Source organism: Dendrobates tinctorius, unplaced genomic scaffold, assembly GCF_039654945.1.
Source record: "Dendrobates tinctorius isolate UK_male_01 unplaced genomic scaffold, ASM3965494v1 ptg000270l, whole genome shotgun sequence".
Lineage (NCBI taxonomy): Eukaryota > Metazoa > Chordata > Amphibia > Anura > Dendrobatidae > Dendrobates > Dendrobates tinctorius.
In genome coordinates this window covers 5,220,058-5,236,593 of record NW_027361937.1, presented here as the reverse complement: position 1 = coordinate 5,236,593, position 16,536 = coordinate 5,220,058, and positions in this window count along the sequence as shown.

Sequence of the window (16,536 nt, the reverse complement as noted above, 5' to 3'; positions counted from 1 at the left end):
CTGATGACTCAGTGCTTTTATTTTTTGAAACTTCAGAAGAGGAGGCGAGAGAGCAGGCTCAACACCTCCTGCCTTAGGTGCTATTGTGCTTTTGCCACTACCAACAGATGCACCATCAACACCACCATCATCAGGACCAGCTAGCAACCCCCGCCCACTTCCACGGCCTCTTCCACCATACGTCCTCATTTTTGTGAAAATGTACCCAAAATAACACCAGCTATATGGTACTGTAAAACAAGTTAGAAGGTGTATATAGTATTGGTGAGAATTTGAATCTCACTAGAGATTTGAGGACGCTGAACTATTGTCTCAGGCCCAGTAGAGATTACACCGCAATGTAACAGGCTGAAATTGGATAGTGTATGTCAAGGTGGAGGGTGTATATAGTATTGGTGAGAATTTGAATCTCACTAGAGATTTGAGGACGCTGAACTAATGTCTCAGGCCCAGTAGAGATTACACCTCAATGTAACAGGCTGAAATTGGATGGTGTATGACAAGGTGGAGGCTGTATGTAGTATTGGTGAGAATTTGAATCTCACTAGAGATTTGAGGACGCTGAACTATTGTCTCAGGCCCAGTAGAGATTACACCTCAATGTAACAGGCTGAAATTGGATGGTGTATGGCAAGGTGAAGGGTGTATATAGTATTGGTGAGAATTTGGATCTCACTAGAGATTTGAGGACGCTGACAATGATGCTCTCAGTCCAAGTATGGACGCAGGCAGCCTAATAAGCAGGACTGCGTGCACACACAAAAGGGTGGAAAAATGAACCCTTGGTAACTGTGCAGAAAAGAGGAAGAAAAGTATTTTTGCTTTTAAAAAAGCAGTTTGCACAGCAGTGTGCAAACAGCAATGCAGCTATCAGGGAGCCTTTTAAGGCAGCCTAATAACCAACAGAGCTGATGCACAAAAATAGAGCCTCTCCTGTCACTGCACACAAAGTGTTGTGTTGTACAGTGGAAATCTCTAACAGCAGAAGCAGTTTTTTGGTTCTTCTTCCCTGCCTAACGCTCTCCCTTATTCTGAATCAGCAGCAGCAACCTCTCCCTAATGCTAAGATCGGCAGAAGTAAGATGACTGTCGGTGTGCACGCCCTTTTATAGCCCCTGTGACTCCACACAAAGCCAGCCAATCACTTGCATGCCCTTCTCAAAGATGGTGGTGACCGCTGCCTATATCATCGCGTTGCCCACAGTGTGCGTCCTCCATTATTGGCTGAAAAAGGGCGCTGGAAGCATCATTTGAAGCACGACTTTGGCGCTCGGGTTGCCGACCTCGTGGCCGACCTCACGCTATGGTCCGGTTTCGTTTCATGAAACCCGACTTCAGCGAAATTCGCCGACTTCTGAATTCGACCGACCCGTTTCGCTCAACTCTAGAGTACAGTTCTGGTCTCTGGTGTATAAGAAAGACATAGCTGAACTAGAACGGGTGCTGAGAAGAGCGACCAAGGTTATTAGACAACTGGGGGGTCTGCAATACCAAGACAGGTTATTACACTTGGGGTTATTTAGTTTGGAAAAACGAAGGCTTAGGGGTAGTCTTATCACAATTTTGTAAATAAATGAGGGGTCAGTACAAAGACCTTTCTAATAATCTTTTTACTCTTAGACCTGTGACGGTTACAAGGTGGCATCCTCAATGTCTGGAGGAAAGAAGGTTTAATCATAATCACAGATGCTGATTCTTTACTGTAAGAGCAGTGAGACTATGGAACTCTCTGCCGTATGATGTTGTAATGACTGATTAACTACTAAAATTTAAGAAGGGACTGGATGCCTTTCTTGAAATGTATAACGTTACAGGGTATTTATACTAAATTCCTTGATAGGGCGTTGTTCCAGGGAACTAGTCTGATTGTCATATGTGGCGTCGGGAAGGAATTTTTTTCCCCAATGTGGAGCTCAGTGTTTGCCTCATGGATTTTTTTGCCTTCCTCTGGATCAACATGTTAGGCTATGGGTTGAACTAGATGGACTTAAAGTCTCCCTTCAACCTTTAATACTATGTTACTATGTAATTGAACCTCTGCAATATTCTCTCATACATTTTCTCTACCCCAAGATGTCCCCCCAAAACATGCGAATGGGCCATGTCTAAAACCCTCAACTGGTAAGGTCCACGAACCAACAGCTGCTCCACTAACTCAACTTCCCTCAGTATAATCACTTGATACAACAATTCTCCATTGACTGCAAAGTGTGGGTGCTTGGTGCCAGCCCCCGGCTCTTGAGCAACTCCATCAATCACAGACACATTTTCAAAGGCCCCTTTTAGGGTAAGATCCTGCATTTCAACAGTCTCAAAATTTTCCCCAGAAATCCCAGTTCAGGAACCTCGGCCTCACTGGTCACGTTTTCGTCATCATCACCAGCTAGTACACACAAAGGGAACTTCTCCACCTCCGACGAGATTCATCACTATTACTCCCCAGCAACATGCCCGCTGTCTTGGGGTCATACTTGACTCCGAGCTTTCATTCACCCTCCACATCCAATCACTGGCTCGCTCTTGTTATCTGCATCTCAAAAACATTTCTAGAATTCAACCTTTTCTTACCTTTGACTCTGCAAAAATTCTTACTGCTTCTCGTATTCATTCTCGTCTGGACTACTGTAACTCTCTTCTAATCGGTCTCCCTCTTACCAAACTTTCCCCCCTCCAATCTGTCTTGAATGCTGCAGCCAGGATCATATTCCTCGCCAATCGTTACACCGATGCCTCTACCTTGTGCCAGTCCTTACACTGGCTACCCATCCACTCCAGAATCCAGTACAAACTTAATGCCCTCACCCACAAAGCACTCCATGGCTCAGCACCACCCTACATCTCCTCCCTTGTTTCAGTCTACCACCCTACCCGTGCCCTCCGTTCTGCTGATGACCTGAGGTTAGCATCCTCGATAATCAGAACCTCCTACTCCCGTCTCCAAGACTATACACGTGCTGCGCCAATTCTTTGGAATGCACTTCCCAGGTCAATACGAGTAGTCCCTAGAGTTGAGCGACTTTTGGTTTTTTAGGGTCGCGTTTCGTTTCGTGAAACCCGACTTTTCCAAAAGTCGGGTCGAGCAAGATAGTCAGATTATAGGGAAAAGTCGGGGTCGTCCCGAAACACGAAACCCAATGTAAGTCAATGGGGAATAAAAGTCGGCAGTGAGAGGAGGACAGGAAACACACCTACCGTGCCCATTTGAATGCCAAAAGCATCAATTCTTCTTACTTAAACTTGTCAACCTTAATTAACTTCATAATACAAGTTACGCACTGAAAAATGGGGGTTATTTGGCTAAAGTTGTGGGGGGGGGAGGGCTGGCTGCAGGTTTTCATGTGCCCTGGGTGAAAGAGCGCCCCTTTAACACATACCACAACTCATCATGCTCCGATACAGCAGAGAAATAGCGGTATAGTACAATGAAAAATACCTCACTTTTTACATCTCATGAAGAGGCCCATCTATTTCTCCATACAGAATCATTGGTCCCATATAATGTTTGAAACAGTATATGATGAGCTCCACATAATGCTACAGTATATGTTGGTCCCCATGGATGAAGCTCCACTGTCTTATGGGCCCAAATAATGCTCCAAACATAATGGGCCCCATTTCTAATGCTCTAGTGTATAATGGGCCCTGTAAATGCTGCTCCAGTGTCTGATGTCCACCTTTGGAATGTTCCAGTGTATGGTGGGCCCCATCTATCATTCTCCAGAGTATAGTGCTCCCCAAAAATTGCTGTCCCAACATTGAAAACAATCAAATAAGTCTCCTCGCTAGGGAATCCCTGTACTTGTCTGGACTCCTTGTCGTCCCCATCTTCCATCTCACTGCACAGTATTTCAACTTTGCAAGTGCTGTGATCCTGAGCAAGCAGGGGGGGCCCACTCGTTGGCGATGGCACTGGCACAGGGCCCCTGATAGTACGGTGGTGTGTCTGATGGCGGGTGGGCCGAACCTGCACTTTCATCTGCAGCTTCCTCTTTGTCACCGTGTAAGATGGAACTGTATATGGGAAGGGTAACATGAGTTTCATCAGGGTCAGATTCAGGTCGTGTAGCGTGCGAGGGGAATGTAGTGGTCTGGGTCAATGTACCAGCAGATTCATCGAGCAGTGGCTGGGAATCAGTGCACTTGTGTCGCCCCCAGGAGTACGGTCGCCACAGTGGCATTACCTTCTTCCTAGGGAGTGTGATGTCATGCTTGGGAGCAGCGAAGGATCTCTCTAGCAGGATAACTGATTGGGTGGCGTTATTCCCACGAGTCATGACCCTCCAAACAGCGTTCATGAAGGCAAAGTGTTTGTTTTATGTGGGCAGTATGGTTGCAAAGCTGAACCTTAAAGGAATGTCCAGAAGGGCACCACCAGGAGTGGAGCCTATGGTTAAATTCGACTCCACCTGGGAAACTTCAACCATGCCAGCTACAGAACAGATGCACACATTGCAAGCTTAATTCCGTTAACGAACGAGACTCCGTCATGCCCCGCGGTCCGAGTCCGGCTTACTAGAGGGACACGTGAGGCTCTGGCACATGAGATTGGCCAATAACTGGTGTGTCATGCCCTTACATGTCCGTGGCTGCATGTGCGCTACACTGAAAAGGCCAGCGTTTGTCGCTTACAGGTGCAGATAACCCGCTGAACAACGTTAGTGATGGGGATCACTGATTACAATTATTACCCGCGAACAATGATTTCCCAGTAAGTGCAGGTCAACCGCAGTTCCAGAATTAGGCCTAACCGTCATTCCTGAAAAAATGAAAAACTTATGTGTGCAAACCACAGGTGCTGTAGCTTGCTTAACAGCTCGCCAGCCGTTCTCACGCCCAGTATGGATTACACGTGATTGCACAAAGGTGAGAAAGGGTACCGTATCCCCAGATAACATGTATGGATAGCGTACACATTCAAAATAAATGTCTCAGGAGGCAGGCTCAGACGGTGTCAGGCCCAGTATGGATTGCACGTGATTGCACAAAGGTTAGAAAGGGTACTGTTTCCCCAGATAACATGTATGGATAGCGTACACATTCAAAATATATGTCTCAGGAGGCAGGCTCAGACGGTGTCAGGCCCAGTATGGATTGCACGTGATTGCACAAAGATTAGAAAGGGTACCGTTTCCCCAGATAACATGTATGGATAGCGTACACATTCAAAATATATGTCTCAGGAGGCAGGCTCAGACGGTGTTAGGCCCAGTATGGATTGCACGTGATTGCACAAAGGTTAGAAAGGGTACCGTATCCCCAGATAACATGTATGGATAGCGTACACATTCAAAATATATGTCTCAGGAGGCAGGCTCAGACGGTGTTAGGCCCAGTATGGATTGCACGTGATTGCACAAAGGTTAGAAAGGGTACCGTTTCCCCAGATAACATGTATGTGTAGCGTACACATTCAAAATATATGTCTCAGGAGGCAGGCTCAGACGGTGTTAGGCCCAGTATGGATTGCACGTGATTGCACAAAGGTTAGAAAGGGAACCGTATCCCCAGATAACATGTATGGATAGCGTACACATTCAAAATATATGTCTCAGGAGGCAGGCTCAGACGGTGTCAGGCCCAGTATGGATTGCACGTGATTGCACAAAGGTTAGAAAGGGTACCGTTTCCCCAGTTAACATGTATGGATAGCGTACACATTCAAAATATATGTCTCAGGAGGCAGGCTCAGACGGTGTTAGGCCCAGTATGGATTGCACGTGATTGCACAAAGGTTAGAAAGGGTACCGTATCCCCGGATAACATGTATGGATAGCGTACACATTCAAAATATATGTCTCAGGAGGCAGGCTCAGACGGTGTTAGGCCCAGTATGGATTGCACGTGATTGCACAAAGGTTAGAAAGGGTACCGTATCCCCAGATAACATGTATGGATAGCGTACACATTCAAAATATATGTCTCAGGAGGCAGGCTAAGACGGTATCAGGCACAGTATGGATTTGACGGCCCAGATTACACAGCGGAGGAGCAGGGAGAGGTAAAGATTGCAAATGCTGGGGCCCTGCCCAAGCAAGGGGGGCCCACTCGTGGGCGTCGGTACTGGCACTGGGACCCTCATAGTACAGCGGTGTGTCTGACGGCGGGTGTGCACCACCACCGTCAGAGACACTTGATTGCACTATGAGGGACCCTGTGCCAGTGCCCGCGCCCAAGAGTCGGCCTACCCACCTGTCCAGGGCAACGGCACTCGCACGGTGTCGTGCGCTAGGTGGTGACCCCTGCCATGGAGGGGGAGGCAGCACAGTTAGGGAGTTTTAGAAAGTGGCATATGTTGATGTTGGACATTCAGCTGATGCAAAAGGCGAAATAGGTGAAGTGCCAGGAAGAGGTGGACCAAAGCAAGCCATTTTTCTGTCACCCTATGTGTCATCAGGGGAAGGTGGGACAAAATCCTTGGAAACCCATGCGTGGTTCATTTTAATGAAGGTTAGATCATCCACATTTTGGGTTGACAGACGGGTCCTTTTTTCTGTCAGGATTGATCCAGCTGCACTGAAGACTCTTTCCGAAAGCACACTTGCAGCTGGGCAAGCGAGGTCCTGTAAGGCATATTGGGCCAATTCAGGCCAGGTGTCCAGTTTAGCGGCCCAATAGTCAAAGGGGAATGACCTGTGTGGGAGAACATCGATATGGGAGGAAAAGTAGTTTGTAACCATAGTTGACAACTGCTGTCTCCTGTCACTTTCCATCGATGCAGTATTACCAGTTGTGTGAGCGGTATTTGAAAAATCAGTCCACAACATTGTCATGAAATCCCTGTCTCCAACGCCACTTCTGCTGTGTGCACCACGAACACCTCTGCCAAGCTGCCCCCGGCCCGTACGGCTTGTGTGAGAACCATCACCGCTGCTGTGTGCTGGGAATGCCTCAAGCAACCGATTTACCAGAGTTGCTTGTTTATTAGCCAATATTAGGTCAAGGTTCTCCTGTGGCATGATGTTTTGTAATTTGCCTTTATAGCGTGGATCCAGGATGCTGGCCAACCAGTAGTCGTTATCGTTCATCATTTTGGCAATGCGGGGGTCCCTTTTTAGGATCCGCAAGGCATAATCTGACATGTGGGCCAATGTTCCCAGTGTCAATGATGCACTGCGAGTGCTGGGTGGAGGAGCACTTTCTGGCAAATCCACATCCCTCCAGTCACGCACAAACCCTGTACCAGACCTTGCCACGCCAACATTTTCACTTGCCCCACGAGATGCATCCTCCTCCCCTAAGTAATCATCCCCATCATCATCCTCCTCCTCCTCTTCTTCCTCCACCTCGTCCAGGAGAGGTCCCTGAGCAGACAATGGCTGAATGTCATCAAGGATTCCCTCCTCCTCTTCCTCCTCATCAACATTGGCTGCAGACGCCTGCTCCTTAAGGTGCGTCAAAGTTTGCATGAGCAGACGCATAAGTGGGATGCTCATGCTTAGGATGGCGTCGTCTGCGCTTACCAGCCGTGTGCATTCCTCAAAACACTGAAGGACTTTACAGAGGTCTTTCAGCTTCGACCACTGCACACCTGTCAACTCCATGTCTGCTCTCAAAGTGCCTGGCCGTGTATCCTCCCACAAATGCATTATGGCCTGCCTCTGCTCGCACAGCCGATCCACCATGTGCAGGGTGGAGTTCCACCTTGTTGCAATGTCGATAATGAGGCGGTGGTTGGGAAGGTGGAGCAATCGCTGCAGCTTCTGCATACGAACGGAGTGTACAGGCGACCGGTGGATGTGCGCGCACAGTCTTCGCACCTTCTGGAGCAGGGCTGTTAACTCCGGATAATTTTTGAGGAAGCACTGCACCACCAGGTTCAAGGTGTGAGCCAAGCAAGGTATGTGGCTGAGTTTTGAAAGGGCTATGGCTGCCACAAAATTACGGCCGTTATCACTAACTACCTTGCCTGCCTCAAGATGTACACTGCCCAGCCATGACTCAGTTTGTCGCTTCAAGTACTCGGCCAGCACCTCGGCGGTGTGTCTGTTGCCCAAACACATCATCTGCAACACAGCCTGCTGACGCTTTCCACTGGCTGCTCGATAGGGGGACACATCATGTGCAACAGTGGCAGTTGCAGATGGAGTGCTCGTACGACTGCGCTCTGTGGACGAGCTTTCGCTTCTGGAGGAGGTTGAGGAGGAGGAGGGTCGAACGCCTACAGCCAAATGTTTCCTATACCATGGGCTAGGCAGCACTGTCCCACCACCGCTGTCCCCTGTGGACCCTGCATCCACCACATTAACCCAGTGCGCAGTGATGAACACGTAACGGCCCTGGCCATGCCGACTGGACTATGCATCAGTTGTGAGGTGCACCTTTCCGCTCACTGACTGCTTGAGTGCATGGACAATGCGGTCTTTCACATGATGGTGGAGGGCTGGGATGGCTTTGCGAGAGAAGAAGTGGCGACTGGGTAGGTCATAGCGTGGTACTGCATAGGCCATGAGTTCGCGGAAAGCTGTGCTTTCCACTAACCGAAAGGGCATCATCTCAAACGAGATTAGTTTGGCAATGTGGGCGTTCAAACCCAGTGTACGCGGATGAGAGACTGAGTACTTTCTTGACCTACTCATAGTGTCTGGGAGGGTGAGCTGGACTTGAGAGCTGCATATGGTGGAAGTAGCGGTGGACAGGGCGGACTGAAAGAGGGTTGATGATGGTGATGGAGTTGGTGTTCTTTCTGATGGCCTAGAATCAGTCTTTCGTTGATATAACAGTGGGATTCCCTGACTGCTGTGGCCTTGCAACGACACCTCAACATTTGCTGCTGTGCTAACCGGTGGGCTTACAGTGGGGGACACAATGTAGCGTTGCTGACTACCTTCGTTGTGATCAGTTGCACATGTGGCACTTGAGGTTTGGTGTTGTGTCCACGCTTGCAAGTGCATGCTGGTTAAATGTCTAAGCATGCAACTGGTATTCAAATTTTTCAGATTTTTCCCTCGGCTAAAGGTCTTTGCGCACTTTTTACAGATAACCTTGGCCTGATCATGAGGATTTTGGTCAAAAAAGTGCCACACTGCACTCTTCCTACTTTGGCAGACATTTAGCGGCCTAGCACGCTGTGATCTTTTGACCCTCTGGACAAGCTGTCCAGCAACTCTTTTGATGTTTGGAACCTGTCTTTGGAGTGCTCCGGGCCTGCCAGATAACAGCTGTTGCGATGTCGATGTCTGCTGTGGATGCTCCTCATCTGAGCTATTGGAAGCAGCACTCTCTTCCCCCAATGGATGCCAATCTGGGTCAACAACTGGGTCATCCATCACCTCCTCTTCTATGTCATGTGCACCTTCCTCTGTGTCACCGTGTATGGAGGTATAGTGTGCGGGAAGGGGCACCTGATTCTCATCAGGGTCAGAATCTGGCTCTGTACACTGCGAGGACAATGTAGTGCTCTGAGTGAATGTACCAGCAGAATCATCCATCAGCGGCTGTGCATCAGTGCACTCCATGTCAGATTCATCTTGGCCTGGGTAATTCACCATTTCACTTGATAATCCAGGCATGGTATGTGAAAACAGCTCCATGGAGTAATCAGTAGTATGGCCTGCGTCATCCTTCAATCTTGGTTGGGGTGAAGGACACAAGGAAAGGTGTGGTTCATGAACATGAGCCTCCAATGACGACTCAGTGCTTTTACTTTTTACAACTGAAGAAGAGGAGGCGATAGAGCTGGAGGCTGAGTCAGCAATGTAAGACAAAACTTTTTCCTGATGCTCTGGCTTTAAAAGCGGTTTGCCAACTCCTAGAAAACTAAGCGTTCGAGGCCTTATGTAGCCAGACGATGACGCAGGGTCAGCACCTCGTGCATTCGGTCCTATTTTGCTCTTGCCACTACCATCAGATCCACCACCAACACCATCATTACCAGCTGCCAACCCCCGCCCAATTCCATGGCCTCTTCCACCAGCCTTCCTCATTTTTGGTAGAAATGTAGACAAAATCCAACAAACTATATAGTAATGTAAAACAAGGTACAAGGTGTCTATAGGACAGGGGAGATTTTGAATTTCTGCAGACACTTGTGGACACTGGACACTTTTGGATTGTGTGAGGCCCACTGATATCTGAGCGCTTTTGTGACAGGCTCGATGGCACAGCTGTGACCAAAGTGACTAGAGGATAAGGGAGATTTTGAATCTCTGCACACACTTTTGGACACTGGACACTTTTGGATTGTGTGAGGCCCAATGAATATCTGAGCGCTATGTGACAGGCTCGATGGCATAGTTGTGACCAAAGTGACTAGAGGATAAGGGAGATTTTGAATCTCTGCACACACTTTTGGACACTGGACACTTTTGGATTGTGTGAGGCCCACTGATATCTGAGCGCTATGTGACAGGCTCGATGGCACAGCTGTGACCAAAGTGACTAGAGGATAAGGGAGATTTTGAATCTCTGCACACACTTTTGGACACTGGACACTTTTGGATTGTGTGAGGCCCAATGAATATCTGAGCGCTATGTGACAGGCTCGATGGCACAGCTGTGACCAAAGTGACTAGAGGATAAGGGAGATTTTGAATCTCTGCACACACTTTTGGACACTGGACACTTTTGGATTGTGTGAGGCCCAATGAATATCTGAGCGCTATGTGACAGGCTCGATGGCACAGCTGTGACCAAAGTGACTAGAGGATAAGGGAGATTTTGAATCTCTGCACACACTTTTGGACACTGGACACTTTTGGATTGTGTGAGGCCCACTGATATCTGAGCGCTATGTCACAGGCTCGATGGCACAGCTGTGACAAAAGGGACTAGAGGATAAGGGAGATTGGATTGCTTTTAAAAAAGCAGTTTGCAGAGCAGTGGGTAAACAGCAATGCCAGCCTGTCAGGAAGCCTTAAAAGGCAGCCCAACAACCAACACCACTGATACACCACAATATAGCCTCCCCTTGCACTGCACACACAGTGACTGGTGTGTTGTGCAGGCCAAATTGCTAGCAGCAGAAGCAGTTTTTTTTTCTTCTCAGGACAAAAAAAAAAATTGGGATTGCTTTTAAAAAAGCAGTTTGCGGAGCAGTGGGTAAACAGCAATGCAGGAATGTCAGGAAGCCTTAGATGGCAGCCCAACAACCAACACCAGTCATACACCACTATATAGCCTCCCCTTGCACTGCACACACAGTGACTGGTGTGTTGTGCAGGCCAAATCGCTAGCAGCAGAAGCAGTTTTTTTGTCTTCTTCCCTGCCTAACGCTCTCCCTACAGAATCAGCAGCAACCTCTCCCTATACTGAGATCGGCAGAAGTAAGATGGCGGTCGGTGTGCACGCCCTTTTATACTCCCTGTGATGCCCACCAAAGCAAGCCAATCACTTGCATGCCCTTCTGAAAGATGGTGGTGACCCCTGCCTATGTCATCACGTTGCCCACAGTGTCCGTGGATCCTGATTGGCTGAAAAAGAGCGCAAAACAAACTTTTGAAACGCGACTTTGGCGCGTAAGTCGCCGACCTCGTGGCCGACCTCATCCTAGGGTCGGGTTTCGTTTCATGAAACCCGACTTTGCCAAAAGTCGGCGACTTTTGAAATTTTTCGACCCGTTTCGCTCAACTCTAGTAGTCCCCAATCCCTACAATTTTAAGCGTGCCCTGAAAACTCATTTATTCAGACTGGCCTACCGCCTCAACACATTAACCTATCTATCCCTGTGTGGCACAGTCAAAAGTTTTACCATAACCAGGTTACCCGTATCATGTTCCAACATGCTTTATGCATCTATTAGCCCTCTGTGTCCATACTGTTACACACTTAACATTATGGCTGGTCCAAACCATCAGGGCAATTGTTACCACCCACCTTTCGTGTCTCCCCTTTTTCCCTCATAGATTGTAAGCTTGCGAGCAGGGCCTGATTCCTCTTGGTATCTGTTATGATCTATGTGATTATTGTTATGCTGTAATGTCTATCGTCTGTACAAGTCCCCTCTGAAATGTAAAGTGCTGCGGAATATGTCGGAGCTAAATAAAATGTATTATTATTATTATCAGGGTCGCGCTGACTCCTGCCTGAGTCACTAAGCATCCCAGCCTTTTCCCCACAAGTCCCAGAAGAAGCTGAAACTCCATTTGATTATCACGGGGGGGTTGCAAGTCTCTGACTACCCTGACCATATGGGACCCTGGCAATAGGGTAGTCTTTTGTGTCTGCGTGGATACAGCGAATGCCCACGTTTCCCTGGTATCAACTGGTGGGGAAATGTGGCTCTTATCAGGTCACCAAACTCCCGGAGTCCAAAAGTCCTGACACCAGTACCCTGTTTATGGTTATGGGGCATAGGGTCGGACTGGCCTTTCAGGTAATCAGGGAAATCCCCAGTGGGCTGTTACAGTGGACCATGGAGATGGTGGTGGGAAGAAGGAGAGAAGCGAAGAAGGAAAAAAAGTCTACGGTTTTTAGGGGTACGGGCCCTTTAAAAGCGGAGGCAGAGCATTTGCAGGGCTGCGCCTATGCAGCAGTCATTACCTGAACCACCGCGGCGCACATCCTGATCAACACTGACTAGTGTATGCCTGTTGTCACCGGCGTATGACGTCAGTGTCACACAAGTTAGCCGTCGGCCTCTGCTAGGTCGGTGGCCATCTTCATGGTCCCACCCATCTCTAACCTACCCACCATGACAGCTAGACCCATATAGCAACTGGATTGCTCTCAGCACATATCATGCTGGAGGAAAATTTATGGCTTTCAAATCACGTAGGATAGAAACCTTTGCGATTCATATCTCCCCTCACGTACTGTGCCAGTGACCGTGTCACACTTTATAGTTAAATCCTGGAAGAGTTTCCTTCTTTTATATTCCTTTGAGCTTGAGTTTAGGATTTTCAATAGGTGTTGTCAGCTCAGTTTCAGCTTTATCAAAGAGGACTTCAGCATTGTGCTTGTTTGGAGCATAATAAGCTGCTGTCCATTAGATATTGAACTGAAATCAAGTCTTACTTGAACCACTGGTCTCATGACATTGTATCTATTCACAACTGGAAATCGGACAGCTCCATCAATCATGCAATATGTTGTAGTTTGATAACTTATAGAGCTGTGTTATAAATGATAATTCATTGCACCAAGTGCGGGACCCCAATGTTTGATTCAAGATAGCACAAGGCAGACCAGAACATGGTATAAATTCAGTATCAATTTTATGGTTGAAACCAATTTTCTTTAAGAAAGGCAAAGGCAATGTTTCTCTTTGCATTCCCCATTTCTGTCTGCTCTAGTATACTGTTAGATCATCCATTTTATTAATAAGATTCATGAAATGTTTACATCAGTCATTTTTGTCAACATTTTATACTCTTTTATGTCCTCCTTTCTGAATACTGTGTTAAATTCTCCTTTTCGACCAGAGACTATCACAGTTAATCAACTTGTGTGACTACTCCAATCATAATTAACACAATGCTCTTGTTACCAGGGTCTTCAATGATAGTGAAACTTTTCATTTTCAAAGTAGGCACAGCCAGCTTCTACAGTTTTACAATTGTCTTGTTTGTCCTGGTTAATATCTAAAGCTCAAGAATAATATCAGGTTTCTCTGTTCTTCTCGTTTGCGTGTATTTTTTGTTTGTTAAGTTTTTTTCATCATATCAGCTATATAGTTAATTAAAGGTGAGTGAATGTGCAAAATTTTGAATTTGGAGATTTGCTTGAATCTGTGTCACGGTGTGACTGGCCCAGTGTGACATGACCCAGTGATTAGTCAGTCACCAAAACATTAAACGACTCAATGCCGATGGAATAGTGGAGAGGAAGGCCCTGACAATAGGGAACCAGGGATTGTCACCTCCTGAGCCCTAACCTGAGCCTGTCCCTGCTCTCACCTATCACCCTAAGCTGGTACGTACCCCTGCAGACGTCAGGATACCTCATCCCTAAAGTGTCACCTATAACTGCCCTTGCTAGTGCACTTGCCGGCTTAGGATGCTAGCCTAGCCGCTACTACTAAGAAACACAAGGGGAGGGGAACTGAAACACAAAGGATGAGGTAACAAGAGGACAGCAACATTGCAAACTCCACACCACATATAGCACAGCTACAGGACTCCAATACACCAGACTTGGCTGAACTCCAGAGAGCTGCTTCTGCTTGGTCCGTATCCAGAAAGGACCTGTATCACCAGTCAGCTGATGCATCAGGTGACCTTTTAAAGGATAGTGGGAGTGGTCACCACCTGCATCAGCAAACCCAGCAGCAATGCAATTACACCAGCAGGCCACCGGGGGGAAAAACTGACATTAACCCCAAATGACCTGAAAGGAAACAAGTTTTAATCTGAGAAGCCAGATCTGCCAAAGATCCAAAAACGGACCGTGACAATCTGTTACAGGAAATTTGAATCAAATGTGCATTAATCTGCTCTGTGGCTTCATCAGACACGTCAACATAATAGCCATAGGTAGAAAAAAATCAGTAAACTCAGAGAATATACTCTTCAATTTTTCATCCAGTTCCCAACCTTTTATAATTTAACAAAATTGTGGCCATCCAGTCATCAATTTTGTTGGATTTACCCAGAGTAAATCTCAAAAATTTGGATTTTTTGCAGAATTTAAAGTGTGTGCAATATTCAAGGGAAATTTGATTTGTCTTGAATCGATTCACAAATATCTTTATACCCTAGTAGATTTTGCACCATTTACACCATTTGCATGTCTGATGAACCCTACATTAACATGCTCTTTTGTCATGTTGTTTATTTGAAGGAACAGCAGTAGTTTTAGGTTTCAGAACGTCCTCCGCATCCAATACCGAGTGCCCATATTCCAAAAAGCCACCTCCTGGCTCTGCTTTGTTCAACTCGTCTTTGTGGTTACAGAGCTCTTCAGGTGCAAATTACCGTATTTTTCGGATTATAAAATGCACTTTTTTCCCCCAAATTTGGGGGTAAAATGGCGGTGCATCTTATAATGCATATATACCTTATTGGCGCGCTGCTGCGGGTGTCCGGTGCTGCCGCTGCCCTGTGTCCAGTGCTGCCACTGCCCTGTGTCTGGTGGTGCTGCGGGGGACTGTGCCGACATTTTGTGAAAGGCCAGAGCCCCCGCCATTTCCATGGTTTCCTGTGCGGTGGGAAAATGGCTGCTGGTGGGCGGCACATGCGCAGATGGAGATCTCAGCACCAAGATCTTGGGAGAGGAGATTTCAGTGCTGATATCTCATCTCCTGAGATCTTGGTGCCGAGATCTCCATCTGCGCATGCGCCGCCCCCTGGTGGCCATTTTACCAGAGTTCACCGCACAGGAAACCATGGAACTGCAGGGGGCTCTGGCCTTTCACAAAATGTCGGCAGAGCCCCCCGAAGCACCGCCGAACACAAACTTTTTTCTCCTCAAACTTTGGGGTAAGTATTATAATCCGGAGCATATTATAATCCGAAAAATACAGTAGTTACTCCATTTTCTACAGCAGGTTAATAAATCTACATGCCAACAACAATTTTGGAACCTTTTGATAACTATTAGTGATGAGCAAATACATTCAGCACTATTCATTAGTACACTATTTGGGCTATTCATTGCTTGGCGAGTAATTTGCTATTAGCCTCGGTATATTCAAGTGACCCACCCAGCATGTTTGGTGCTTTATTTGCAGCTAATGAACATGCTGGGCTTGCTTGCCAATCACAGTAATGCCTGCGCCATCCTTGGTATGATATTACTGTGATTGGCTGGCCTTACAGTGTCATAAGGGATATTTAATGCCTGCCGGTGTCATCTTGCACACATTGCAGCTGGAAACAGCATAGTGAGAGCGTAGTGTGAGCATAGGGAGAGTAAAAGCAGTGTATAGGGAGAATTTGTGATTCCAAAAATCTTTTTTAAGAGCAACTGACGGTGAGGCGATTTTAAGTAAAAGAGCCACCTTGTGCAGCACTAATGCTGCATTCTGTCAAGGTGGCTCTTTTATTTAGGGTACCTTCCACCGCAGAAATAATCTTTTTAAAATTGGTCAGACATACCTGATATTTGACAGGGGGCAGGTATTACCCCATCTTACCTGGCCTACCTAACGTGCCTGCGTGGCCACGTGGCCAGAGACCCCAGTGTGACTAAATCATAAGCGACAGCGGGGCTGGGAATCTTGGGCATGAGAGCCGCAGATAACTACTGTGCATGTCCAAGATTCCCAGCCTCGCAGTGTGAATAAATCATAAGCGACTGCGGGGCGGGATCTCTGGCCGCGCGATAGGGAGGCCAGGAAGTCATCAGAGAGGACATGCAGCGGTAACTGCGCATGCCCCAGAATACATTCTACAGCACAGGCACCAGGATTTGAAAAGAAAAATGAAGAGGCGAAGCAAACAACACAGGAAGACATGAGTGATGGATGTGAGGTGTCTCAGTCAGATGGGGAAAGACCTGCCCCCTGTCAAATATCAGGTATGTCTGACCAATTTTAAAAAAGATTATTTATGTGGTGGAAGGTACCCTAAATAAAAGAGCCACCTTGACAGAATGCAGCATTAGTGCTGCACAAAGTGGCTCTTTTACTTAAAATCGCCTGGAGGGGGTGACATGGTCCCT